Raw genomic sequence first — 25857 nt, forward strand, 5'->3', positions numbered from 1 at the left:
CTTCCAAGGACAAACAGATAAATGGGTTGCTGAGAGACTGGCTTTGTCCAGCACACTTACTCTGTCTGGCTATGTTACAGCGCAGCACGAGTCTCTCACCAAATGTCAGCCCTGTGCTCTGGGACTTACCAACTGCCAGAACCATAAACCAGGTTGCGATGGTTAATATTAATTTTCAACTTAACAGGATATAGCATAAGCTAGGAAACACGTCTCTGGGCATGTCTGTGAAGAAATTTCTAGACTAGGTTAATGGAGGCAAGAAGACCCACCTTAAGTGTGTGCAGCACTATACCATTGTTCGGGCCCCAGACTGAGCATGAAGGAAAAACTCAGTTGAGCATCAGCCTTCATCCTTCTTTGCTTCCTAACTGTGGATGCAATGTGACCTCTGTCTCAAGCTTTTGCTACCATGCCTTCCCTTCCATGATGAACAGCACCCTCAAAATTGAGCCAGAGGGGCTGGAGAGATAGCTCTGGCTGCTCCTTCAGGGGACCTGGTTTGATTCCCAGCACCCACATGGTGGCTCATAGCCATCTGTAACTCCAGTTCCAAGGAATCTGATGATGTCTTCAGGCATCAGGGACGTAATGGGAGCACAGACATACATGCAAGCAAAACACCCATACACATAAAATAAAATAAAACTTTAAGGAAAAAAATTAAGCCAAAATGAGTCTTTAAACAAGTAACTAACACACAGGTTAGCTGTTATTGTTTGTAAATTAGCCAGTTTTGAACATTTTATTATAGCAACAGAAAATGGACACAGACACCGTCAAGTTCAAATATGTTAAGTTGTTCTTCCAAAACCGCCAGAGGATCTTGGAAGAGCCCTAAAGGACAGAGTGACACTGTGAAGGACAGCCAGGGTTGTTTACCTGCCTGGGATGAATACAGGGTTCAAAAGGCCTGGAGACTAGCCCCACAGACCTAAGCCTCCCTCCCTGCACAGTGGTTTCCCAAGTGTGGCCAGGCCCACCCACTCTTCTCCAGAACACCCTTCTCAGGGGAAAGTGCCAACACACTGGGCTGGTGCCAGGGGTCATTACCATGTGGGCTTACTAGCAGTGGGTAACTTTGTGTCAGAGAATGTCTGTGTTCACTGCCTTCCGTTTGATGGCTTCTGTATTGTTTGTTTCCTGTGGCTGGGATAAAAACACCCTGACAAAGGCAGCTTGAGAAAGGGTTCATCTGGCTCACAATTCCGGGTTAAAGTCCACAGTTGTAGGGAAGTGAAGGCAACAAGAACTCACGGCAGCTTGTCACATCCACAGTTCAGAGCACTGAGACATGAACGAACAAAGGCAGTTTACACTCTGCTTGCTTTCTTGTCTGTTTACACAGTCCGGGGCCCAAACCCAGAGAATGATGCTATATGCGTACGGACTGCACCTTCCCACAGAAATCCACACAATCAAGGCAACCCACTCCAGACACGGCTAAAGGCCAACCTGGTCAACCCCTTACTGAGACTCCCTTCCCAAAAGACTCTAGATTATGTTGGCTTGGCAATCAGAACCAACCATCACAGCCACCCTGAAGGAGACTGAAAATGTTCTACTGTTGCCTGGGAACCTGGTGATACAGTGCCTTAGTTTCTCCTCCTTCCCGTGACAAAGCACCCAACAAAAGCAGCTCCTAGAAGGCTTTGTTTTGGCTCACACCTCCAGTCTGCTTGTCATCACGCTGGGGAAGGCATGGAGGCGGGTCTTGAGGCCACTGGTCCCATTGTGTCCACAGGCAGGAAGCAGAGAGAGACGAAGGCTGGTATTTAGTTGAAGTCTCATTTTTATTCGGTCCAGGACCCCAGTGCAGGGACTAGTGCCTCCCACATCCCTCATCTCAGTGAACTCAAGCTAGGAAGCTCCCCACAGACATGCCTTGAGGCTCTGCTTGTCTTGTTGCTGATTCTAGATCCTGTTGACAGTCAGTATTCACAGGAGTCAGCTAAGGCTTTTTGTATTTTCCTTCATTCTGTAAAACCCTTTCCTTCCTCCTTTCTTCCTCCCAATATTCTTTCCTTTCTCCTTCCTCATATCGTGTGTGTGTGTGTGGTGTGTGTGTGTGTGTGTGTGTGTGTGTGTGTGTTTTAGACAAGGCCTCACTATGTAGTCTTGGCTGAACTCACTGTTTCACCGTGTAGACCAGTCTGGCTTTGAACTCACAGGGGTCCATCTGCCTCCGCCTGCTGAGTTCTGGGATTAAAGGCGTGTGTTACAACACCTGGAGATGTACATTTTAATGTAAAGCTTAAGTAGCCAATACTGAACTAAATAAACTGCTGTATCAGAGGACAGGAGGAGACATAAAACTAGGGTCTCAGTATGTAGTTCACAACGTCCTTAAACTCACCATCCTCCTGCCTCAGCCTGCCCAGTGCCAGAATTATAGGCATGGGTCACTATATTCTGTGCATATATAAAATTTTAAATATAATATATACATACACATACTAAATATATAATATATATTTACATTATACAAAACACATTCTATAATTACATTATATAAAACACGTTTTATAATACCATATATTATTACATTATATATCGTGTATAATGTTTGTAATATATTATATGTTATATAATACTGTGAATTATTGGTGGGGAGGTCTGAGTAGCTGGTTGTGTGGCTTGGATTTGAATCTTTAACCCTGGTCACCCAAACTCATATCCTGTGGCTTCTGTCACAGCCCTGGTCAACCTAGGATGTTACAAAACAAACGAAGATGCTGTTGTTTCTCTCACTGTGTTTTACCTAGTTAAAAGGTCAGAGATAAATCAGGCCAGGTCGAAGGTGCCCTATAGTTCTCCAGCTCCCTGCAGGAGCTGCCTAGCCTGCACAGCGGGTTGGCTGCGCTCTAAGGATCAGACTACAGGAGAAGGGCGGAACCAGGGCTTTAGCCTCGACTGGCTAGTGACGGTCCCATCGCGGTGTGTTCAGGTCATGCTTTAGGCCTAGGCGCGACCTAATTGTCCCTTGTGGGGCCTTAGAACCACGACCCTCCGCGCCTAGGCCCCTCCCTCCTAGAGCGGCGGGCAAAGCCGGCTCCGCCAGGCGCCCCCTGGCTGCACGCCTCGCGCTGAGTCAGCTGTGAGTCAGTGTCCCCTGACCGCGCCACGTCCGGCTCCAGGGGGACACAGAGAGAGGGCTGGAAAGGAGCCAATGGAGGAGAAGAGTTACCCATTAACCAGCTTGTCGCCCCAGCAACTTTCTCGGAAGTCAGGCCTGCGCATTTATTGCAGGAATGAGACGTGAGACCTCATCCGCAGAGCAGGGCAGACAGCCTTGGTGACCCAGGTTGCCGCTGTGTTTAGAGTCCACACTGGCGTCTGGCAGTGTCTTTCAAACTTTCCTTTTAATCTTTAGCCAGCAGTAAGAAATATGTTTTACAATGAATGCAACAAAGTTTCACAAAACCTTCTTAATTCGAGTTCTTTTTAATCATCATGAACTCGTGATAACTCTATTAATAGGTTGATGATCTATTAATAGGTTGTAACCTGTAGAATTGGTTCTGCAAGGCTATTCCCTGTTTGCTCCAACTGTTCTCAGCCCAAACTGGCCTAACTTCCTAGGTTGCCAAGGGACAACCTTGAACTTCAGTACCTCCCTGCTCCACCTTGTAAGTCTTGGCACTGCTGGCATTCACGATCAGCCTGGCTTTATGGCATGCTCAGGTGGAACCCAGGGATTCATGCATTCTGTTAATTCAGCTGCATCTCCAACCCTGTCCTTACGTACAGCAACGGGAAAGACCTCACAGCTGACCCGCCTGCTGAGGCTGTCTGGATTCAGTTGTTAGGATTTACTTCTACTCCTTTGACCTGGAGATGGACCCCGGACCAGCAGAAGCAATAAGTATTTGTTTGTGTTGGTTTAAGGCACAGGGAATCCTGGTGAGTGGGACTTGAAAGAGGACTTACTTTCTTATACACTTTGTCGCTGCCTGAATGCTAGTTACACATCCATTGCCCAAGCAGTTAGGTTAGGAAGCATTTCAAACCTACAAAGAGAAGTCAGAAACAATGAACCTTACAACATGATCTGCCAACTCATCACCCGAGTTTTCCGGTCTCTACTCACCCACCGGTAACCTCCTTTGATGGGTGCCTCCCGCTATGAAATACAAACCTGGCACCCTGGTTTCTGAATTGAATTCCCCTTTGGTTCGAGAGAACTTGTGCCTCTGAGTGGATGCCCTGGGGTGCTGGTCGACTTGTCCTGGAGACACCTACCTGGTCTAGATGCAATTGACTTCCTAGGATCCCCTCATTGGCTCTGTCCTGTTATATTATCTCCGAAAGGAAAGGTTCAACCACACCTTTGGCTGTCAGTCACAGCGCTGGACAATATGATTCTCTACAGGACTTTTGGAGAAGATGAACAGCTATGGCATCCTTCTAGTTTGGACTCACTGCCTGCCATATATGCTGCTGAATGGGATTCCCTCAATTCAAGAGAATGGGGACGCTTTAAAATGACTTGTGCCGATTGTATCCTCTCCAATTGAGTAAGCTCTCTTTCTCTGCTTCTCAGAGCTCTCTTGCTCTGACAGACTTCCTTTGTTACGGTAGCTGTGCACTTTTATGGTATATGATATGGTGATTGCAGACTATAGGTTCTCCTTGAACTGCATTAGACTCCTACTAGAAAGCAGAGATTTTTGGGTCAGATTTCAGCAACATCTTTGTAATAGTCACTGTGCTACCTTCTGCACCTTCTTCTGTTAATACTTCTGGAGAGAATAAGACCACTACCACAATTCTTTGAGCCAAATTTGAAGCAAGCTTTATTAAATACAGGCTAGGACAATGAACACTGGCCAGATCCAAACCTGAGATTCCCAGAGTATGGCATTGAATTATGTCAGCTAGGGGCTTAGAGAAGCAAAACCCACCAGGCTATGTGCTGCCTTTACCCAATCAGGGGCAAGCCTACATCCTGACATACTTTCTGCCTATGCACCTCCAGCTTAGGTGTAATCAAGCACATCCTGTGCAGTTGGGGCAACCAGCCTTGTTTACAGAAGTGAAAACACGTGGCTTGTTATCTTACATAAATAACAGCCCCAGAATTCCAGCAAGTTATCCGTCCTTGGGCAAGCAGGGCTTACCGTTAGAGGTTTCTTTTTGTTTTGTTTTAAAGATCTCTTAAGCACAGCAATTTAAACTTAAAACACAACAGTAGCCCTCACACTTCCACAGTGACCCTTACCCAACAAGTGCAGACTGTCCGTTTTGTTAATCAGCTTCTTTGGCAACACAAAGAGGCTCCGAGTTAAAGGCGTAGGAACTGTGGTGCTGCATTTAGGAGATGCAGTACAAACTATGCAATATCAGTTAACTTTCCAGCATCAGGCTGGCTTCAGGTTTGTCTGTGTTTTTCCATTAAGCTGCAACAAATCTAAATAAAAATGAGATAAAATTAAAAATTACTTACAAAGCCAAGGGTGGTGGCTCATGCCTTTAACTCTAGTACTCAGGAGGCAGAGGCAGGAGGATCTCTGAATTTGAAGCCAGACTCACTGCATAGTGATGTCTATGACAGGCAGGACTAACCTGACATTCCCCGCTGGAAGATATTGGAGTTATCAGTCTCGAGGTCAGTATGTACTTGGTCTGTGTCACACTTGAGATAGCCTGTGTTCCCTTTGTGCAGCCTTACTTGATGAGTTTCCTGCTGACTCCATCCCATTTTATGACAGCTTCGTGCTGACTGTCCCGTCTCACCCCATAAACTGTATATGAGATGCAGTACTTCCTAATAAACTCACTCAGCACGAGCCATCCACTATGCAACACCCCCTGATCCCAGCTTTCATACCTTTTTCCTTTTCTAATCTCTGGTCCTCTCCCCCAGGACTGAAGAATGGTTTGCTCCTTCAGGCCGCACCACAGAAACATTGAAACATTTTCAACTACACAAGAGCTCAGAGCCTATTGTTCAGTCTTGTTGCCAAGTGAGGCATTCTAGTCTCAGTCCTGCACAGCTTATTTCCTGAGGGCTTCATTCTACAGCCTACAGGGAAGGAATCAGCGTCTTCAGTATGAAAAGACTCGGCTGAGCTCGCACTGTCTAAATGGAAAACTGAAGCACCAACAATAAGAGAGGATACCTAATGTACCTTAGTTTTCTCTTTTTTATGTTTTAAGGTATTTTATTTTTCATTTAATTTATTATTTATTTTTTCTTTTTTACACACCAGCCCCAGTTCCCCCTTCTTCCCCTTCTCCCACCCCTTCACCTCCCCATCCACTCTTCAGAGGCATTAAGAACCCCCCTTGGGAGTCAACAAAATCTGTGTACCTGAGTTTTGAAGATAGATTTTCTCAAGAAAATAGCGTTATATTTCTAGTGTTAGTGAGGGTGGATTAGACTTAAGCTATCAGGGTTATTTATTTGGGATGTGTATATGATACTGGAGCTGGAGCCCAAACACATTAAGAAAGTGTTCATTGCTGAGCTATGTTCACAGCTTGTTTTGAGACAGGCTCTTGCTATGTAGACCTGGGTTAGCCTCAAACTTGCTATTCTCCAGTCTCAGTCTCCCAAGTGCTATGCTTACAGGAGTGCACCATCATCTTAGGCTGAGTTGATTTTTTTAAAGATTTCATGTTCATATATCTTTTTTTTTTCTCATGGTTTATTTTTTTTTTTATATTTAAAAATTTCCATCTCCTTCCCTCCTCCTCCCCCTCCCTCCGCTCCTCCTCCCCCTTCCCGCCCCTCCTTCTCCCCCTTCCCTCCCCTTCCCTCCACCCATACCTCCCCTCCCTCCCTCTCAAGGCCAAGGAGCCATCAGGGTTCCCCACTCTATGCTAAGTCCAAGGTCCTCATCTTTTTTTAAGTGTACAGTGTTCTGCCTGCATGTATACCTGCAGGCCAGAAGAGGGCGCCAGATCTCATTACAGATGGTTTTGAGCCATCATGTGGTTGCTGGGAATTGAACTCAGGACCTCTGGGGGAGCAGCCAGTGCTCTTAACCTCTGAGCCATCTCTCTAGCCCCCTGAGTTGATTTTTTAAAAAGTTTTTATTACATTTGTTATTATTCTATGTGTGTGTTCTGTGTGTGTGTGTGTGTGTGTGTGTGTGTGTGTGTACAAGAGTGCCATAGTGTGCAAATTGGAGTCAGAAGGAGTTGGTTCTCTCCTTCCACCATGTGGATTCAGGTAATCCAGCTTAATGGCAAGTACCTTAACAGGCTGGACCATCTTGAAGGCTCAAGATTTTTTGTTTTGAGATTTTGTTTATTTGCTTGCTTTTCAAGACAGGATGTCATGTACCCCAGACTGGCCTTGAACTAGTTATGAAGATGAGCATGACCTTGAACTTCTGATCCTCTTGCTTCCACTTCTACAAAGTTGGAATTAGAGGTATGTGCCACCACCCCGATTAACTTGGTACTGTGTCTGGAATCCAGGGCTTTATCCATCCATGCAAGGGAAGCACTAGACCAACTGAGTCACAGCCCCAGCACCCGGCTGATTTTTTAAAATTTATTTATTTTATTTTATGTGCATTGGCGTTTTACCTGCATGTCTGTCTGTGTGAGGGTGTTGGATCCTGGAGTTACAGACAGTTGTGAGCTGCCATGTGGGTGCTGGGAGTTGAACCCAGTCTTCTGGAAGAGCAGTCAGTGCTCTCAACTGTTAAGTCATATCTCCAGCAGCCCCTTCCCGGGTTGATTTTTTTTTTTAGGTGTTAAGAGCTGAGTGAAATCAGAGCAAGAGATTTTTTTTTGATTTTCATAGGTTTCCATTTATTAGCTTAAATAATAATTTTATAATTACTAATTAATAATTTCACAGTATTAATGATAGCAAATATATCTAAGTTATAGTTCTAAATTAGGTGACTTCAGTGAAAACTTTTAATAATGTTATAACATTTTTATTCAATAATAGTACATGTTTGACAATTTCAATATAAGTATTTTAATTTCTGCATCCTAGTATACAGAAATGATAAACAATAATAATGTAATAATAATAAGATACCTATATGATTTAAGAGTAAATAAAATTCATGGTGGAAATAGAGTGGAAAGGATATAACCTAACAAGATATTAAATGATGGTGATTCTATCCCTGTGAACTGGTGTACAGTTAGTGTCTCTAAGTCTAAAGTAATTTAAGTAAATTGTCGTTTGAAGTCAAGTAGAGCAGCATCACACCGTGCTGTACAAATTCGTATTCAGTTCTGGAGATCTATGTTGCAAAAACAAAAAAAAAAAAAAAACACTGGTAAGCAATTATTTATTGAGGAGAATGAGCAAAGGAATTCAGTTAAACATCTACCACCGTGTTGGTAACTTGCCAAGTCCTTTGTTGCTATTGTAGCAAATTCAAATGAGTAATAGGTACAAGAAATATCAGATTGAAAATGAGAAATCATTATATGAAATGTTCTATGTTCTAAGTTAATAATTTACCTACTGTTCTATGTTTTCCAGCAGGAACTTTGGTGACATGTTTCTTCACCCTTACAAGAACATAACGCTACATCTTACATTTTCTGACACATGAGCAGTCCAAAATTTTGTTTCATCCCAGGTATTTTGTAGAATATGCCCAAACTGAATGCAACATTCCTGTCTCATTCATTTCAATATTTTTTTAAACTTTTCGTTGCTACATTTACCAGATTCCCTTAGTAAGCAAGAGATTTTAAACCAGAGTCAGGGTGTTTCTGCCTTTCCTTAGTCAGTAGCCCCAGATTTCTCATGTTGAAGTCCCACACTCTTTAAAACAGAGCTAGTTTGTTGGTCTCTTGACTCTTTTCTTCAGTAAACACCCTCAGTATGGCAGCGGCAGGTAAGGAAAATAACGACGCCTTCGATGGAGAGTCAGTCTAGTGGGGTCAGTCAGGCTCCAGCAACCTAGTGATGGACATGAGCCTACTGATGGTGCATTAGGCTCTCGGGAAAGCTGACGGATGGCTGGATGGCGTGGCTATGATTGGAGCCCTCAAGGGGCTGCAGGTGCGAGTTTAATCACCATGTGAAACGTTGAAGGAGAAGCTGAGCCTGGTGTTCAGAGGTGGGCTTGGGAGGTGATTAGGGTAGGGGGTGTCATCAAGTGAGACATTCATGATTGGATCCTGATGGCTTTGTAAGAAAACGCTACACACACAGAGCATGCTCCTTATCTTTTGCCATATGATATCCTATGTCAATCTCAAAGACATCCTAGACTTTGGCTCAGGATCATATGCCCAAATGATCCCGTTTTTATAGTATTACTCTGAGAGGCCAAGGAGACAGCTCAGTTGGTAAAGTGCCCACCTTATGAGCATGAGAACCTAAATTTGATCCTCAGAACCCACATTAAAACAAACAAACCCTCTGGAGGCAGAGGCAGAGACAGGCAGATCTCTGTGAGTTCAAGGCCAGCCTGGTCTACAGAGTGAGTTCTAGGACAGCCAGGGCTACATACAAAAACCTTGTTTTGAAAGAACAAAATCAAAACAAAAACCCCAAAGACATTAGATGTAGGGACTCACACCTTTAATTCCAGCACTTGGGAGTCAGATTCAGGTAAATTCAAGGCCAGCCTGGTCAACATAGTGAATTTCAGTCTGACCAGAGAAACACAGTGAAACCCTGTCTCAAACAAGACAAGACAAAACCAAACCAATAAAATCCCAAATGGACTGTACCTGAGGAATAACAGCCAAGAGTGTCTGTGAACTGCACATCCACCCACACAAAATATGTGAGATTGTACACATGCAGTAATGTACACACGCACATGCATGTATTGTTATGGTACTTATGGTATGTTATGGTAGATTGTCGGCCTCAGTAACGACATTTTCCTGAGCCTGAAACAGAGATAGAGACCTGCCTCCGTGTGCTGAACTGTGCAGGAAGCCTCCATCCCCGAGCTCAGCCACACTAGGAAAGCCTCACAGCTTCAGAAAGCTTGTCCCAGAAACTTGCACGATGAGCTGCGTTTTAACAGTCTGCACTGGTCCAGCAGGCCTGAGGGTACCTGTGTTCTAAAGGACTTGGGTCTGGAAAGCAGGTGCCAGTTGGTAAGAATGACAAGGAGTGAGACCGAGGAGACAGTTCAGTGGTTAAGAACATTTTGTTGCCCTTCCAGAGGACCGGGGATGGATTGCCAGTGCCCACATGTCAAGTCATAACTGTCCGTAAGTTTAGTTCCAGAAAAATCCGGTACACCCTTCTGGTCTCCACAGGCACCAGGAACATACGTGGTGTGCAGACATGCATTCAGGCAAAACACCAATGCACATAAAATAAAATAAAGGCTAGAAATGAAAACAATTAAGAAAGGAGGAACAAGAGGGCTGGTCGTGGCTTTCTACCTCAAGCAGAGCTTTTAAATTCAGCTCATAGGGTGAGCGTGTGGCTCGGTGGCTCTTGGGTCCATCCCCTTGAACCAGGGGAAATGTTTCCAGGATGGAAGAGGAGTGACAGCCAGTCTTGGAGCCTCCATTGACCTAAACACAGTTCATGTAGCCAGAAGCTGTCAAAATTGGACAATGTGACGTTCTTGTAAGACAACTGTTGGGTGACTCAGATATTCAGCAGGGGGCTGGCATTTCTAACCAGTGACCCACAGTGGGCAGCAAACTGGCGCAGGAGGGCAGCTGCACTCACTGGCTCTGGGATCCTTCTGGCCTAATGCAGGGAGAATCTATAGGTTTCCATTCCTGCTCTGAGAGACTGCCCTGGAGAAGCTCAGCCGCAGAGCTCGAGATACCTGCCATGGTAAAGGTATACATACATACAGAGATACTCTGTATACATACATACAGAGCCTGACTCTGGAGATGGAGCTTGAAGCCCTGCTTCTTTGGATAATTTTGCATAACTAAGAAAGTGAACGTTCCCTGGAACTCGAATTTCCTGATTGTCCAAGGGAGAGGATGGCAGCTGTGTGAATCATGAACCAGGACACTGAGCACATGTTGTAAGATTTTGAAATGTCACCTCACATTCTCCCTTCAGAAAGTTAGAGGTCTTAAATGGCCTGCCCAAGTTGTGCCAACGCCAGAGCAGGCGCCTGGTACGTGTGCTTGCTTTGGCTCCCGGCAAGCAGGTGAGACGCTGGGAACTGGCTCTGTTCCATCTGGGAATTCCACAGCCAGGTGGGTCTGCTCTCCAAGCCTGACTTGAATGTGTGCACCAGTCCCAGAGGAGCTAACAACTCAGGGATGAGTCACCCTGGCTCATTGCAGCAGGAGACCCCTCCTCCCTGCCACTTGGGCCAAGACCTGGTTGCTCAGCAACGAGACATAATATATATAAATAAAATGCAGCTTCTTGCTTCAGGAGGGAGGCCTGGTGTCTTTTGGCTTCTCCTGTCCATTTGTCCCCCTACTAGCTTGCCCAGGTTCACTGATTCAACGCTCAAAGCCCTTCACTACAACAACCAGTGGCGGACTCTTAATTGTGGGTGCTGGGTTCTGCAGGCGCCCGATTCGATAAGTTGCCTCCGGGTGGTGCAGAAAGGGAGAGGCTTGGACTTTACTGCCTGGATTACTGGACAAGGGCGGCCTGGCTGGACATGAGTGCCCGACCCTGAATCAGAAGGGCAGGAGGTGCCCCAGGCTTCTGCGGGGAAATGGTGTCCATTTCCCACGCATGGGTGGGACTTACGCTACCATGGAATCACCCGACGGCAGGGACTGCCTGAACTGGCACCTGCACTCGTCTCTGGTGACTCATTTTATTTAGGTGCAGAACACCTAGATCCCTGGGCAGTACCTGAAAGTTAGTGCCCCAGTCAGAAATGCACACCGACACAACCATTAGTTTAGGAAGCCTCTCTGGGGCAACACTGAACTTGCACATATATATTCATCCCCAAATCACACACACACATTACTTCATTAATCTTTACAAAGACTTTGTGATTTTTTTTTTGAGGGATCAACTTTATTACGGCTTAGTTTAAACCTTTGAGACTGTTTTAGGTGCACACACAGATTTGACATCACAGCCTTCAAGACACATTGCTTCTTCCACAGAGAGTTTTCCTCGTTGCCCTTCCTAGACAGCCCATCAATGGCCTCTAGATTGGTCTTGTTCTTAGGAGAATTTAATATAAAGGAAACCATATATGATGTAATGTTTTATCTGCTTTCTTTCATTTAGCACAGTGCATTTGTTGGCTAACTTTTAAAATTACATTGAGCTGTGTGTGTATGTCTCCATGCATGCTCCAGATCAGAGGATGGCTTTCAGAAGTTAGTCTCTCCCTCCCTCATGTGGGTAACTGGGTTGGAACTCAGGTCCTCAGACTTTGGAGGCAAACACTCTATCCACTGAGTCATCTCACCAGTCGCATTGTGTTTCAACCCTGTTCATATTCTCATTGATTTTTCCCCTTTGTTAATCCACTTGTGAATATTCAAATTGATTGGAGCTGTACTAACAGTATGGAACACACAGATGCAAGTGTTTGAACACATAGCTTCACTTCTCCTGTGGAAATACCTAGGAGAGGAAATGTTGGCTCCTTAAATGTGCACATTGTCATCCCTATTCTATAAAAGAATGGTGCAATCACAGAGAGGCTAAGCAGCTGCCAGAAGTTCAAAGCCATCACTGACCTCTTCTCTAGGAGTTCACCCCACCAATAGAATAAAAGAGGTAATTGTGTGTGAGCAGCTTTTTTTTTTTTTGGTAAATAATTACTACACATAGGCTGAGTTCAAGTTTGTAGCTTTCATACCTTGACTGTCCTTGAGTACAAGTTGCAACCACAGCAAGTACATGTCCTGAGGACCATGAGAGCTTGAGCTAGAGGTCTATAGGGGCTGGGTTTTTTGGGTTAGTTTTGTAAAGATAACATTTGGTAGTTATATTCTTTTGTTAGGAAGAGCATTTTAAGAGTCTGGTTTTGCATTGCTGTAACAAAGTATGTGAGGCTGGGAAGTTTATCAAGAGTATAAGTTTATTTGACTCACAGTTTGGAATCTAGGAAGCCCCAGGGCACCCATATTGCCAGTGTTTGGTTGGTATCAGGTAAGGGTCTTCTTACTGCACTGTAATAAGGCAGATACCACAGTGCCCTGCTAACTACAATCTTGTAGAAGGAGCTGCGGGCTGCGTTCCTGCTACCCGACTCCTGGCTGCCTTGCTAGCTTATGCCCCGAAATAACAACACACAAATTGTATTCTTTTAAACACTGCCTGGCCCATTAGTTCCAGCCTCTTATTGGCTAACTCTCACATCTTGATTAACCCATTTCTAATAATTTGTGTAGCACCACGAGGTAGTGGCTTACTAGGAAAGATTCTAGCCTACATCCATCTCGGGTAGAAGAATCATGGTGACTGCCTTATTGCCTTCTTCCCAGTATTCTGTTCTGTTTACTCCACCTATCTAAGCTGCTGTCCTATCAAAGGCCAAGGCAGTTTCTTTATTAACCAATGAAAGTAACACATAGACAGAAGACCCTCCCACATCACAATCTCTCTGTATACAGCTTCCTGTACTTGTGCCTATGGAAGTCAGAGGTCAACTTTGGGTGTCTTCTTATTTGCTTCTCTGTTTAAAACAAAACAAAACAAAACAACATTTATACGTGTGTGTGTGTGTGTGTGTGTGTGTGCTTGCATGAGTTTATGTGCACCAAGTAAATACAAGAGACAGTACAGAAAGAGGGTATTGGACCCCCTGGAATTGGAGTTACAGTGGTTCTGAACCACCATGTGGGTGCTGGGTACCAAACCCAGGTTCTCTGGAAGAGGAGCAAGTCTGGGCCCTGCTTTCTTGTTTCTTTGTTTGTTTTTTGGTTAAGGTCTCACTTAGCCCAGGTTGACCTCAAAGTCAATGTTCAGCTGAGGCTAACCTTAACTGTCTAATTTTCCTGTCTTCACCTCTCAAGTGTTGGAATTATAGGCACACGCCACCATACCTGGTTTACGTGGTGCTGGGAATCATGCTAACAAGCACACTACCAACTGAGCTACATCCCCCAGCCTACTATCACTGTTTTAATGTTGAACACGTTCCAGATGTGACCAAAAGCAGTTCTGTTTCATATCATTTTAGCAAGCCCTTGACCTCTGAGCATTTCCTTTCTCTTGGCTGTAAAAAGTTCCAAGGCTGTGTACTTTTGAGCCAGTGTTGACTCTTTTCATAGGAAATGACACTTGGGAAACAAAGTATGGTGCTAGATGAACTCAATACTGAAATATCATATCTTCTAGGCCACCTCAGGCTACAGGTTCTTAAGGGTCAGCCATGAGCCTGGGCTTATGAGCTATGAGTTAGGTCCAGCAACAGGAAATCAGTAATGCACCAAGCTCATATATTTGTAGACATCTGCGGTGGTTTGAAAGAAAATGGCCACCAAAGGGAGTGGTACTATTAGGAGGTGTGGCCTTGTTGGAGGAAGTGTGTCACTGTGGGGGTGGGCTTTACTCAAGCTTCCCTCAGTGTGACTTTAGTCAACTTCCTGCTGCCTGCAAGATGTAGGACTCTCAGCTACTTCTCCAGTACCATATCTGCCTGCATGCCACCATACTCCCTGCCATGACAATTATAAACTGAACCTCTGAACTGTAAGCATGCCTGCTTAATTAAATTAAATGTTTTCCTTATAAGAGTTGCTATGGTCAGCTGGGCAGTGAAGGCACACACCTTTAATCCTAGTACTTGGCATGCAGAGACAGGTAGACCTCTGTGAGTTTGAGGCCAGCCTGGTCTACAGACTGAGTTCCAGGATAGCCAGGGCTGTTTCACAGCAAAACCCTGTCTTAATAAAAACCAAAAACAAAACCAAACCAAACAACAACAACAACAACAAAACGGTGTTGCCATGGTCATGGTGTCTCTTCACAGCAGTAGTAACCCTAAATAAGACAACATCATTCAGCTTTTGCCTTAGCTTGTGCTATTTCCATAGCAAAGGACTTGGTAGCTAGGTTAATGGTAGGGGGTAGGTGGAGTAGGGAAGGCATGGAGAGGAGGGGTGATCTCCAGGGCTCTGTGGTAGATCTGGGTCTCCCATGGAAACAGAAAGCTTCAGAGTTGTTTTCTGGCATGAAACATCTGTCAAGGCTATTTGGTTGGATGGTTTGTCAGTCAAGAATTAGAGTGATCAGTGTGTGAGGGTGAGGGACTTTGCTCTAAAGGAGCTGCTGGAGCAGGGTGACATTAGGCCCCTCTAGGCTGTGGATGGAGCTAAGGGCTGCTTGTCACTAGAGGCTTCTCCTTCCTTACCCAGATGGTCTGTCTCTACTTCAGGCCCAAGCACAGGGTGAACATCCCCTCTTCAGGAAGCTGGTGTTTTTCTGTAGGACCATCTGGCCTGTAGACAGCAGGCAGAAAGTTTACGAGGGAGGCCAAGAGAACGGCACTCTTTGGAAGGGCCCTGAGCAGCTCCTGCAGTACAGCTGGACTGGGGACTTGGTGGTCCTGGGGCCCCTCGGGACACTCTGTCCTACGCAACCTCGGCAAGCTGGCCTGTAATAGAGGGCCAGTTTCACACGTGTCACTCAGCTTCTGGCTTCGGGGCACCATCCCGGAAGGATCTGCATTGTGCTGGGTTGAGGGGGACAAAGAACCTGACACAGGAAGGCATTAGGTTTGTCAGCTGGACACAAACTAGAATCTGAGAAGAGAGAGTCTCAATGGGAATTATCTATACTGGGTTGACAATCCTAGGGAGGATTGTCTTAAAGTTCATTGATATGGGATCCAGCCTACCTCAGACAGTAGCTTAGGCAGGAGTTTCTGAACTTTTGAAGAGTGAAGAGATAAAAGTGAATGAAAGCAAGCAAATGGACATTCATATTTCTCTGCTTTTTGTTTGCTTGTTTTGTTTTGAGACAGGGTTTCTCTCTGTAGCCCTGGCCATCCTGGAACTCACTCTGTAGAACAGGGTAGCCTCGAACTCAGAGATTTACCTGCCTCTGCCTCCCTAGTGCTGGGATAAGAGGTGAGCACCACCACCACCCGGCTCATTTTCCTGCTCTTCACTGTAGAAGGGATGTGACTAGTTATTCAACGTTTCTGCCTTGACTTTGCCACAGTGGTGGATTATAAACCGGAATTGTGAGCAGAAACCCCTTCATCCTCTAAGTTGCTTTTTGTCAAGCAATTTAATCACAGCCAATAGAGCTAAAACTAGGCCAGAAGATGATTCATTCTCCCCTCCTTTCTGTCTGTGTGGCTTTCCATGATGGGATGAGGAGAGAGCAGAGTTCAAAGAGGCTGGGAGTGCTTGGAGTGGGGTGGGGACTAGGGGTTTTAAGATGAGGCCCCAGTGCTGGGAGAAGCAGCTGGAGATGACAGAATGGGAGAGACACTCCAGGACATTAGACAATGATTGTGCACCCTGAAATGAGGGCCTCTACCAGGTGGGTTCTATGGTCCCAAGGTCTTCTGGCTGATTCAATAGTGTCTCTGAGGCCTAGTATGACCACCAGCCTTTCTCTGACATCTTTGCCTATGAGAATAACTGGTGATCACCTTCTTAGGTGATCAGAATACCTGGGAAAAGTACGTAGTGTGGCCAACTAAGGATAATGTGGAAGAAGCAGAGAAGGAGAAGGAATAGGGAGTGTGTTGGCTAGTTTTATGTCAGCTGACACAAGCTGGAGTCAGTGAAAAGGTGGGAGCCTCAGCTGAGAAAATGCCTCCCTAAGATCTGGCTGTAGACAAGCTTGTAAGGCATTTTCTTAATTAGTGATTGATATGGGAGGGCCCAACCTACTGTAGGTGGAGCCTGTCTCTGGATTAGTGACCCTTAGTGCTCTAAGACAGCAGGCCGAAGGGTGTGTCTGAGAGTTGTGTTGCTGTCAAGGCCATGCTGGCTGGTCTGAGTGGCCTCTGCACTCACCCAGGGCTACAGTGTCAGCCAGGCCAGGATCCATGGTCCTGCTTCAGCTGGGGTCTGGTGATGTCCATGGCTGGTGTTAGCATAGGGTGTCATAGGATTCTAGGACTGTGCTGAGCCAGTCCCTCTCTTCACTCGCTCTGGGATAGCTAGTCCTGCCCCTTGCTGGATACTGGGGCAGGAGAGCTGGCTCTGTCCCTCAGGGGAGAACTCCCCCAGCCCCAACGCACCCTCGGGAAATGTGACCCCACCACCTGCCACAGGCATGCGACTCACCTGGGCAGCACACTGGAGCTGACACTACTGTCTGGGACTCAGGTGAGCTGACTCTGCTCACCTGAGCAAGAGAGCTGACCCTGTCCCCCCTGTCTGCCATGTGGTGGCATGGGTGAGAGAAAGATGCCTTCCCCTGTGGCAGGTGACAGAGCTGGCCATGGTCATGAGAGTGGGAGAACTAGCCCTGCCCCTCACAGGCTGCAGTGCATGCATTGAGAAAGCCGGCTCTGCTCCCTATTTGGGCAGAACACTATTGTCGGGGATGCAGGAGAGCCAGCCAACAGCAAGAGAGCGGCAGAGCTGACCCTACCCCAAAACTGGTATGTCCCTTACAGGAATCGAGAGAGAGGGCTCTGTACCTCACCTGGGCAAAACAGTAGAGCTGGCGCTGGTGTTGTGAGTCATGGTTGAACCGGGTCTGAGGACCTGGAAGCAGGAGAACTGGCCCCATCCTTGCTGTAGGCCCATTGGGTGAGCTAGCTGAGGCAGTAGTGACAACGAGGGAAAGCTGACCAGCTGACCAATCCAGCTACCACCCAGGCCCAGAACCAGGGCTATGAGTTAGCCCACCCCAACATCCACGGCAACCATGAACTGCTGGAGCATGTGAAGGGGACAAATCTACAGCGCCAAAGCTGCAGGATCTCCATGACAACGACAGGATATCCAGAAGAGCCCCAGAGAGAGACTATTATCAATAGTTTAGCACAAGTCAGAGGTCTCAAACCAGACCATTATGACTCAGAGCAATGAACATTTAACAAGATGAACGGACTAAAGGGCAAACTGTGTGACTCAACTGGACAAACTGCAACTACCAAGACAACAAGAGAGGGTAGAAGGAGGAAGGAAGGGCAAGGAAGGAAGAGGAGAAGAAGAAGAAGAAAAGAAAGAAAGCAGAAAAGGAGAAGGAGGAGGAAGAAAAGACAGGTAGAAACCCTATACCTTCACCTCCTTCCTTCCTTCCTTCCTTCCTCCCTCCCTCCCTCCCTGCCTCCCTCCTACCTTCTCTCTCTCTCTCTCTCTCTCTCTCTCTCTCTCTCTCTCTTTGGTTTTTGGTTTTCCTTTTAAATTTTGTTTTGTTTTGGGGGATAGGTTGCATGGGCAGAGGGTAGATTTGAGGGGACAAGGAGATAAATGGTATTGGGATGTATGATGTCAAATTTACAAAGACTCAATAAAAGTTAAAAAAGATGAAGAGCTGAGCAGTGGTGGTGTCTTTAATCCCAGCACTTGGGAGGCAGTGACAGGTGGATGTCTGTGAGTTAGAGGCCAACCTGGTCTACAGAACGAGGTCCAAACAGGTTCCACAGCTAGAAAGAAACCTTCTCTTGAAAAACCAAGAAGAAGGAGGAGGAGGAGGAGGAGATAAAAGCAGGATGAGTAAGCCACGTGGAGCAAAGCAGTAAGCAGAACCCCTTCCATGGCCTCTGCATCAGTTTCTGCCTCCAGGTTCCTGCCCTGGTTGAGTTCCTGTCCTGACTTCTTTCAATACTCAACAGTGAGTTGGAAGCATAAACCAATTAAACCCTTTCATCCCCAATTTACTTTTGGTCATGGTGTTTTATCACAACAATAATAATCCTAACTAGGATGGGAAAAGAATAACAAGATGTATAAACAGCAGAAAAGGAAAAAAGAGCTAATTCTCATTTTACTGTTGAGACATAGAAACTGGAAGTGAAGTGTGGATCATCAGATCCCTAAGAGAAGAAGCCGCAGGGGTTCCCAGAGGATGCCAGGAAGCCTACAGCACACAGTTAGTGTCTAAGATACAGTGCTTCCCAGAGGATGCCAGGAAGCCTACAGCACACAGTTAGTGTCTAAGATACAGTGCTTCCCAGAGGATGCCAGGAAGCCTACAGCACACAGTTAGTGTCTAAGATACAGTGCTTCCCAGAGGATGCCAGGAAGCCTACAGCACACAGTTAGTGTCTAAGATACAGTGCTTCCCAGAGGATGCCAGGAAGCCTACAGTACACAGTGTCTAAGATACAGTGCTTCCCAGAGGATGCCAGGAAGCCTACAGTACACAGTCAATGTCTGCGATACAGGTCATCATCATTAATGATTTTAAACTGATTAAATTTTTTAACTGATTTTCAAACATTGAGTGTGTGTTGTATTGTTAGTGAGGGGTGTATATACGTGTTAGTGTGGATATGTGCTCATGAACCTTGCGTGCATGTGTGTGCACATGTGTATTCAGGCTAGAGGTTGGCCTTGGGTATTGTTAGATTAGGATGATGTAGAAAAGATAGAAGACAGGTGTCTCTAGAAGCAGGATTGCTCTTTTGATCGGAACTGAAGAACTGCAGTCTTTTAGAGGAAGTGGAGGCTGTGCACTGTGGCACTGGGGGCTTGAAGTGGGGAAGGATATATCAGGGCGAGCTAGTGGGTAAGTTTCTGGCCTTAGTCCTGCTTCTGAAGTTTCAGATAGGAACTATCTGTTACGGCAGTTACTCTTGAGTGTTGTAGAACATTATTTTAACTAGGCAAAGATGTGTTACATTTGTTTCAGCTGCCTTTGTTTAATTATGTGAAGATGTGTTGTGTTTGTTTCCTTCCCCAGCTGAGGCACCTGACTGGTCTAGTAAAAAGTTGAACAGCCAATAGCTAGGCAGGAGAGGAATAGGCAGAACTGGCAGGCAGAGAGAATAGGTAGGAGGAGAAATCTAGGCATGAGACAGAGGGAGAGGGAAAGAAAGAGAAGAGAATGAGGGAGAAAGAGAGAGACACTCCTGGGGCCAGAAGCCAGGCAGCCTCCAGCTAACAAGAAACAATGAAAGCAAAATACACAGAAGAAAAGAAAGGTAAAAAGCTCCGAGGCAAAACATAGTTGAAGAGAAACAGGTTAATACAAGTTAAAGAAAAAAAGTTAGCCAGAAATGAGCATAAACTAAGGCCGAATATTCATAACTAATAAGAAGTCTCTGGGTCATGATCTGGGAGCTGGTTGGTGACTCACAAGCTTTGCCAGACTGAGATATTTTAACCATTTGGATATTTCCTCAATTTCCCTCTCCCTTGTTTTTTGAGACAGCATCTTTCACTGAGCCTGGAGCTCACGGACTGGTCCAGGCTGGCTGGCCAGTGAACTCCAGGGATGCACTTGTCTCCTCTACTCCCCACTCCCAAGTACTGAGATTGTAGGTATGCACGAGCGCATTCAAGTGTGTGAATGTGTGCACTCGTGACACACACATTAATTAAAAACCTAATAAAATTAGCTCTTTTAAAGATGAAGAGTTGTAGAAGTGCTAGACCTCTGGCCTCCACATACGTGTTCTCACAATCCAATTGCACGTACATACACACATACACACACATCACACTTACAACACATACATTCACATCACATGTACAACATACATATACATACATTACACATATGACATGCATATACACACATCACTCATACAACACATATCAACACATCACACATACAGCACACATTGATTGCTTGCACACACACACACACACACACAAACAACAACAAAACCCAAAGTACTTGAAAGAAAGTTCTAATGACCTGCACCTCTTACACATCCCCACACGTCCCAGTATGGTTACCTGGTGTCTTAGCTACTTTTCTATTGCTATAAGAGACACCATGACCAAAGAAACCTGTAAAAGGAAGCATTTGGTTGGAGGCTTGCTTACAGTTCCAGAGGATGTGTCCATGGCTATCATGATGGGAAGGTAGGGAGGCATGGCACTGGGGCAAACAGTAGCTGAGAGCTTACATATGATCCGCTAGCATGTGGTAAAAAGAGTGGCTCAGAAGAGTGTGGGCTTTGAAACCTCAAAACCCAGTCCTGGTGACACACCTCCTAACCCTTTCCATACAGTTCCACTAACTGGGGACTAGCATTCAAACACAGGAGCCATGGGGACCATTCTCATTTAAAGCACCACACATGAACAATTACATTTGCTAAAGAAAGCTAAAATAATAATAATAAATAAATAAATAAGCTGGGCAGTGGTAGTACACATCTTTAATCCCAGAACTTGGAGGCAGAGGATCTCTGAGTTCAAGGACCAGCCTGACCTACAGAGCAGGTTCTGGCAGGTTCTGGGACAGCCGGGGCTACACAGAGAAACCCTGTCTCAAAATACCAAAGAGAGAGAGAGAGAGAGAGAGAGAGAGAGAGAGAGAGAGAGAGAGAGAGAGAGAGAGAGAGAGAGAGAGAGAGAGAGACAGAGAGACAGAGACAGAGACAGAGAGACAGAGAAAGACAGAGACTGAGACAGACAGACAGAGACAGAGACAGAGAGACACAGAGACAGAGACAGAGAGACAGAGAAAGACAGAGAGACAGAGACAGACAGACAGAGACAGAGACAGAGAGACAGAGAATAAACATAACTTTGTTAAGGACAATATCCAATATCTCAACTATAACACCTACTCCTGGGTCCTCTAAACTCATGTCCTTATACAGTGCAAAATTTGATTACACCATCTCCATAGTTCTAAAGTCTCAAGCTCATTCCAACACCTACTCCACAGCCCGAGTCCAATCCTAATCCAAATCAAATGATCCGTTCCCAGTATCAACAGTGGGACAATGACGGGGGGCCATTTCTAGTCCAAAAGGCAGAAGCCAGGTGTAAGTAGCCCAAAAAAAGTAAGAAACCCTGTAGGAAAAGTGCAAACCTTGAAGCTGGAATGTAGTTCTTCCTTCCATAGAGGGCTAGGACTGGACCTCTAAGGTGCCAGGCCACCCCACTTCTAAGACTTTGCTGGGCTTGTTCCTTGTGGCTGCTCTCTGGGGTTGGCACCACACTGGAGTGTGCAGCTTTCCCAGGAGGGCACTGCACCGCCTTAGAGGCACTGCCATTCTGATGTACCAGCACCGAAGCAGTAATCATACTTTGAGATTTTTTTTCTGTCAAAGAGAGCTAACCCTCTAGGTGCTGAGATTCCATAAATCTCCCTCACCCTGCAAAACTGTCATGTAAAGGAATTCAAATGTTTTAATCTCCCCTGCCTTGTAAAAGTTTAATGAAAATATTCTAATCTCCCTCATCTAGTAAAACTTTTGTGTAAGGCCCGGGTGTATTCTGGGAACCTGATGGCCTGGAGTGACCGACCCCTTTGTTTCATTTCCTTTGCCCCAATTAAAAAGCAAAACAAGACAACTAGCCAGTGACAAGAGACTGAGGTTGAACTACAGTCAGTGCGGAAGGCAGGAGTCATACTGAGCTAGAGTAAAAGCTAAGTGGACCTCCTACCGGGCATCCTTGCTAGCTTGGTTTAGGTCCTAGCATATCCTTTTTTTTTTTTTTTTTCCAAAAGGAAATTGCGTTGCCCAGTTGCTTTCTTTTTGTTCATGAGTTTCTTTGTGCGATACCTAGAATATTTGTTTCTAACACTATTCCCACAGCTCCTGTGAGAACCTTCTATCAAGAGGTTTTTTTTTTTTTTTTTTTTTTTTTTTTTTTTTTTTTTTTGGTTTTTTTCGAGACAGGGTTTCTCTGCAGCTTTTTAGAGCCTGTCCTGGAACTAGCTCTTGTAGACCAGGCTGGTCTCGAACTCACAGAGATCCGCCTGCCTCTGCCTCCCGAGTGCTGGGATTAAAGGCGTGCGCCACCACCTCCCGGCTCTATCAAGAGTTTTATGTGGTGGCTCCATCCCTGTGTTCCCAAACTAGTCAGTACATCCTTTGAAATCTAGAGGGAGCCTGCTGAGCTCTTGTATTTGGCACACCTTGCAGAATTAGTAGCATGTGGATGTAGACACCAGCAAGGTCTGCTTGCTCCTTGCTGCCTGAGCCATGATTGGTGCAGCTCACTTCTCCATTGGAATTTGATGGGCCGAGCTTCCAGGTAGCCTGGCGGCAGTGAGCACTTGCCCTTAAAGGCCCATCATTCTGAACTTGGTATGGGAAGAGAAGCCTGGATGTCTGATGTGTTTTGAGGGTCTCTTCTCTGGATGAAGAGGAAAAGCTGACTTTGGAATTGATACTGAGCTCTTAAATAAAGGGTGGCATGGGCACGCTCTGTTCTCAGCGTTCTCCCCCGGACCTACTTTCTCACTCCTCGCATGCCAGTCTGCAAAGTTTTGAAATTTTTCTTTGTTTTTTCCCCTTTATTTGTGAATGACATCTTTAGGCCATCCCTTTGTTCTTGTATCTCAACTGAAGTGGTTAAAAAAACAGCTGCAAATGGCTGGGGAGATAATTCCTTGAGTAAAGCTTACCGCAAGCCTGACGACCTGTTCCCAGAACCCGCATAAATATGCAAATTAAAAAGGATGAAAGAAAGGGGGGATGGGTTTTGTAACTCTGTCACTAGAAAGTAGGAGTTGGGCAGATTCCTGAGGTTCACTGGCCAGCCACTCTGGTCTGCTTGGGAAGCTCCAGTGAGAGAGCCCCCCCATAAAAAGAAAACACAAAAACCACATGAACAGTGTCTGAGAAATGAAGCTTGAGATTGCCCCTGTGATCTTCATGTGCACCGTCACACATTGCCAACCCTCACATATACTACCCCAACCAAAGTAACTATGTACCTCTCCCATATTTTGCTTACAATTTTATTTCACCAGTAATCCTATTCTAGTTTCCGTAAAGACACAGGACATGTGAGGCAACTGCATTCTTGTTTCTTTTTAACAAAGAAGTTTTTATTTTTATTGTATGTGCATTGGTGTTTTGCCACGGGTGTCAGGTCCCCTGGAACTGGAATTACAGACAGGAGTCTATAGTGGGTGCTTGGAATTGAACCCAGGTTCTCTGGAAGAGCAGTTAATGCTCTTAACCACTGAGCCATCTCTCCAGCCCCAACAAGGAAGATTTTAATGTCTGTTTCTGACCAGTTATTCCTTATTCCCATCTGTCACATCATTAGAATGCTTACTACTTTCTGTGTTTCTTTCGGGAATTCTGGCCAAAACCATTGAAATAACTGCTAAGGAGCTCCAGCCATTCCCAGTCACACCTCGCTCATGTTGCTATTGTTCCCCACTGAAACTGTGGAGCTGGGCATCCACAGTCCACAGTGCTCAGTCCTACTGTCAGCCAAGCTCCTGGTAGGATGGCCTAGTAAGCCCTGCTTACAGAATTCAATCACGTTTCTAGTCCAAAATTCCCAGGTCTTCTGTATTCTTCCAAAAATTGGCATGGTCAGGCTTGTCACAGCAATATTCAACTCCTGGTACCAACTTCCCTGTTAGTTTCTTTTCTATTGTTGTGATAAAATACTATGACCAAGGCAACTTATAAATGAAGTGTTTAATTGGACTTATATTTTCAGAGGGTTGGAGTCTATGAAGACAGGGTGAAGACACAGCAGTAGGAGAGGTTGAGGCTTCACATCTCAATAATAATAATAATGGGGTCGTATCTCAAATAATAAGCAGGAGGCAGAACACATTGGGAATAGCATACCATCAATGACATACCTACTTCAACAAGGCCACACCTTCTGATCTTTCTCAAACAAACAGTCCCTCCAACTGGGGATCCAGTATTTAATAAACATATGAGCCTATTGGGGCCATTCTCATCCAAACGACCGCAGAATCCAAGCACAGCTGACAAGTGCACTTGGTTAAAACGGCTTCAGTCTTTAATCTCTGACATAGGTGCTGACTCAACCCCATTGGTCGGAGCTTGTCTTCACAATCTTACACAATTAGTTAATTGGCACAAAGAGGAAGAGAAGTTCCAGGAAATATGAGTCATTGTAATGCTAAGTACCTTTGATAGAAAAAAAAACCCATAACTTTGATAGAAAAAGACTTTTTTTTTTCTAAAAATTCCCTCTTCTTTACAGTTTTTTTTTTCCCAAATGCAGACAGCAGATGTTGACCATTTGAAGCCTCTTTATGTTTGTGGGTGTTTTGTCTGTGCAGCATTTGCATGCTTGGTGGAAGTGAAGGCCAGAAGAGGACATCAGATTCCCCGGACCTTGGCTTACACACGGTTGTGAGCTGCCATGTGAATACTAGGAGCTGAACCCTAGAGAAGGGGCCAGTTCCCTTAACCTCTAAGCCACCTCACCAGCCCCGGCATCAATTGTTGTTATGGTAAGTGATGGTCTAAGATGGTTTTAGAGTCATTTAGGAACCACATCAGTGCCGGGCGGCGGTGGCGCACGCCTTTAATCCCAGCACTCGGGAGGCAGAGGCAGGCGGATCTCTGTGAGTTCGAGACCAGCCTGGTCTACAAGAGCTAGTTCCAGGACAGGCTCCAAAGCTACAGAGAAACCCTGTCTCAAAAAAGGAACCACATCAGAGACCTGGGCCCCCAAAGCACTTTTGGCATATTTGGTCTCTAGCAAGGATGAGATTGCCAGGAGATCTAAGGAAAGTTTTGGCTTTTGGCTAACAAAAGACAATATCTACTTTTCTTGAACTGTCAAAATTGCCTAGCCAATTTCTACCTCTTCTTCTTATGCCCTGCAAGAGTCATTGTAGAACTGGAGAATAGCTGATGTGGCTTCTTCCAGGTGAATTTGGGGTGTTTAGTGTGGCAGTTGGGGTATCTCTCCAGAGGGTATATCTGCACTGTCAGATGTAGAGAGAAAAGGAAGTCCTGGTCTGGTATCTGGAAAAAGGTGTGAGAAGGAAGTAAAGACAAGAGTTATTAGCCTATGTGAGGATCCAGAGGAGACAGAGAAGGAAGGGGGTGTGTCTACATCAAGGCACATCAGAGCTTCCTGATGGGTGAACATCTACCTACTGGGCTCCTGCTCATTTTTCCCGCTTTCCTGAGAGGTTGAACTCAACAGAGAACCAGG

This window comes from Arvicola amphibius, chromosome 5 (assembly GCF_903992535.2).
Source record: "Arvicola amphibius chromosome 5, mArvAmp1.2, whole genome shotgun sequence".
Lineage (NCBI taxonomy): Eukaryota > Metazoa > Chordata > Mammalia > Rodentia > Cricetidae > Arvicola > Arvicola amphibius.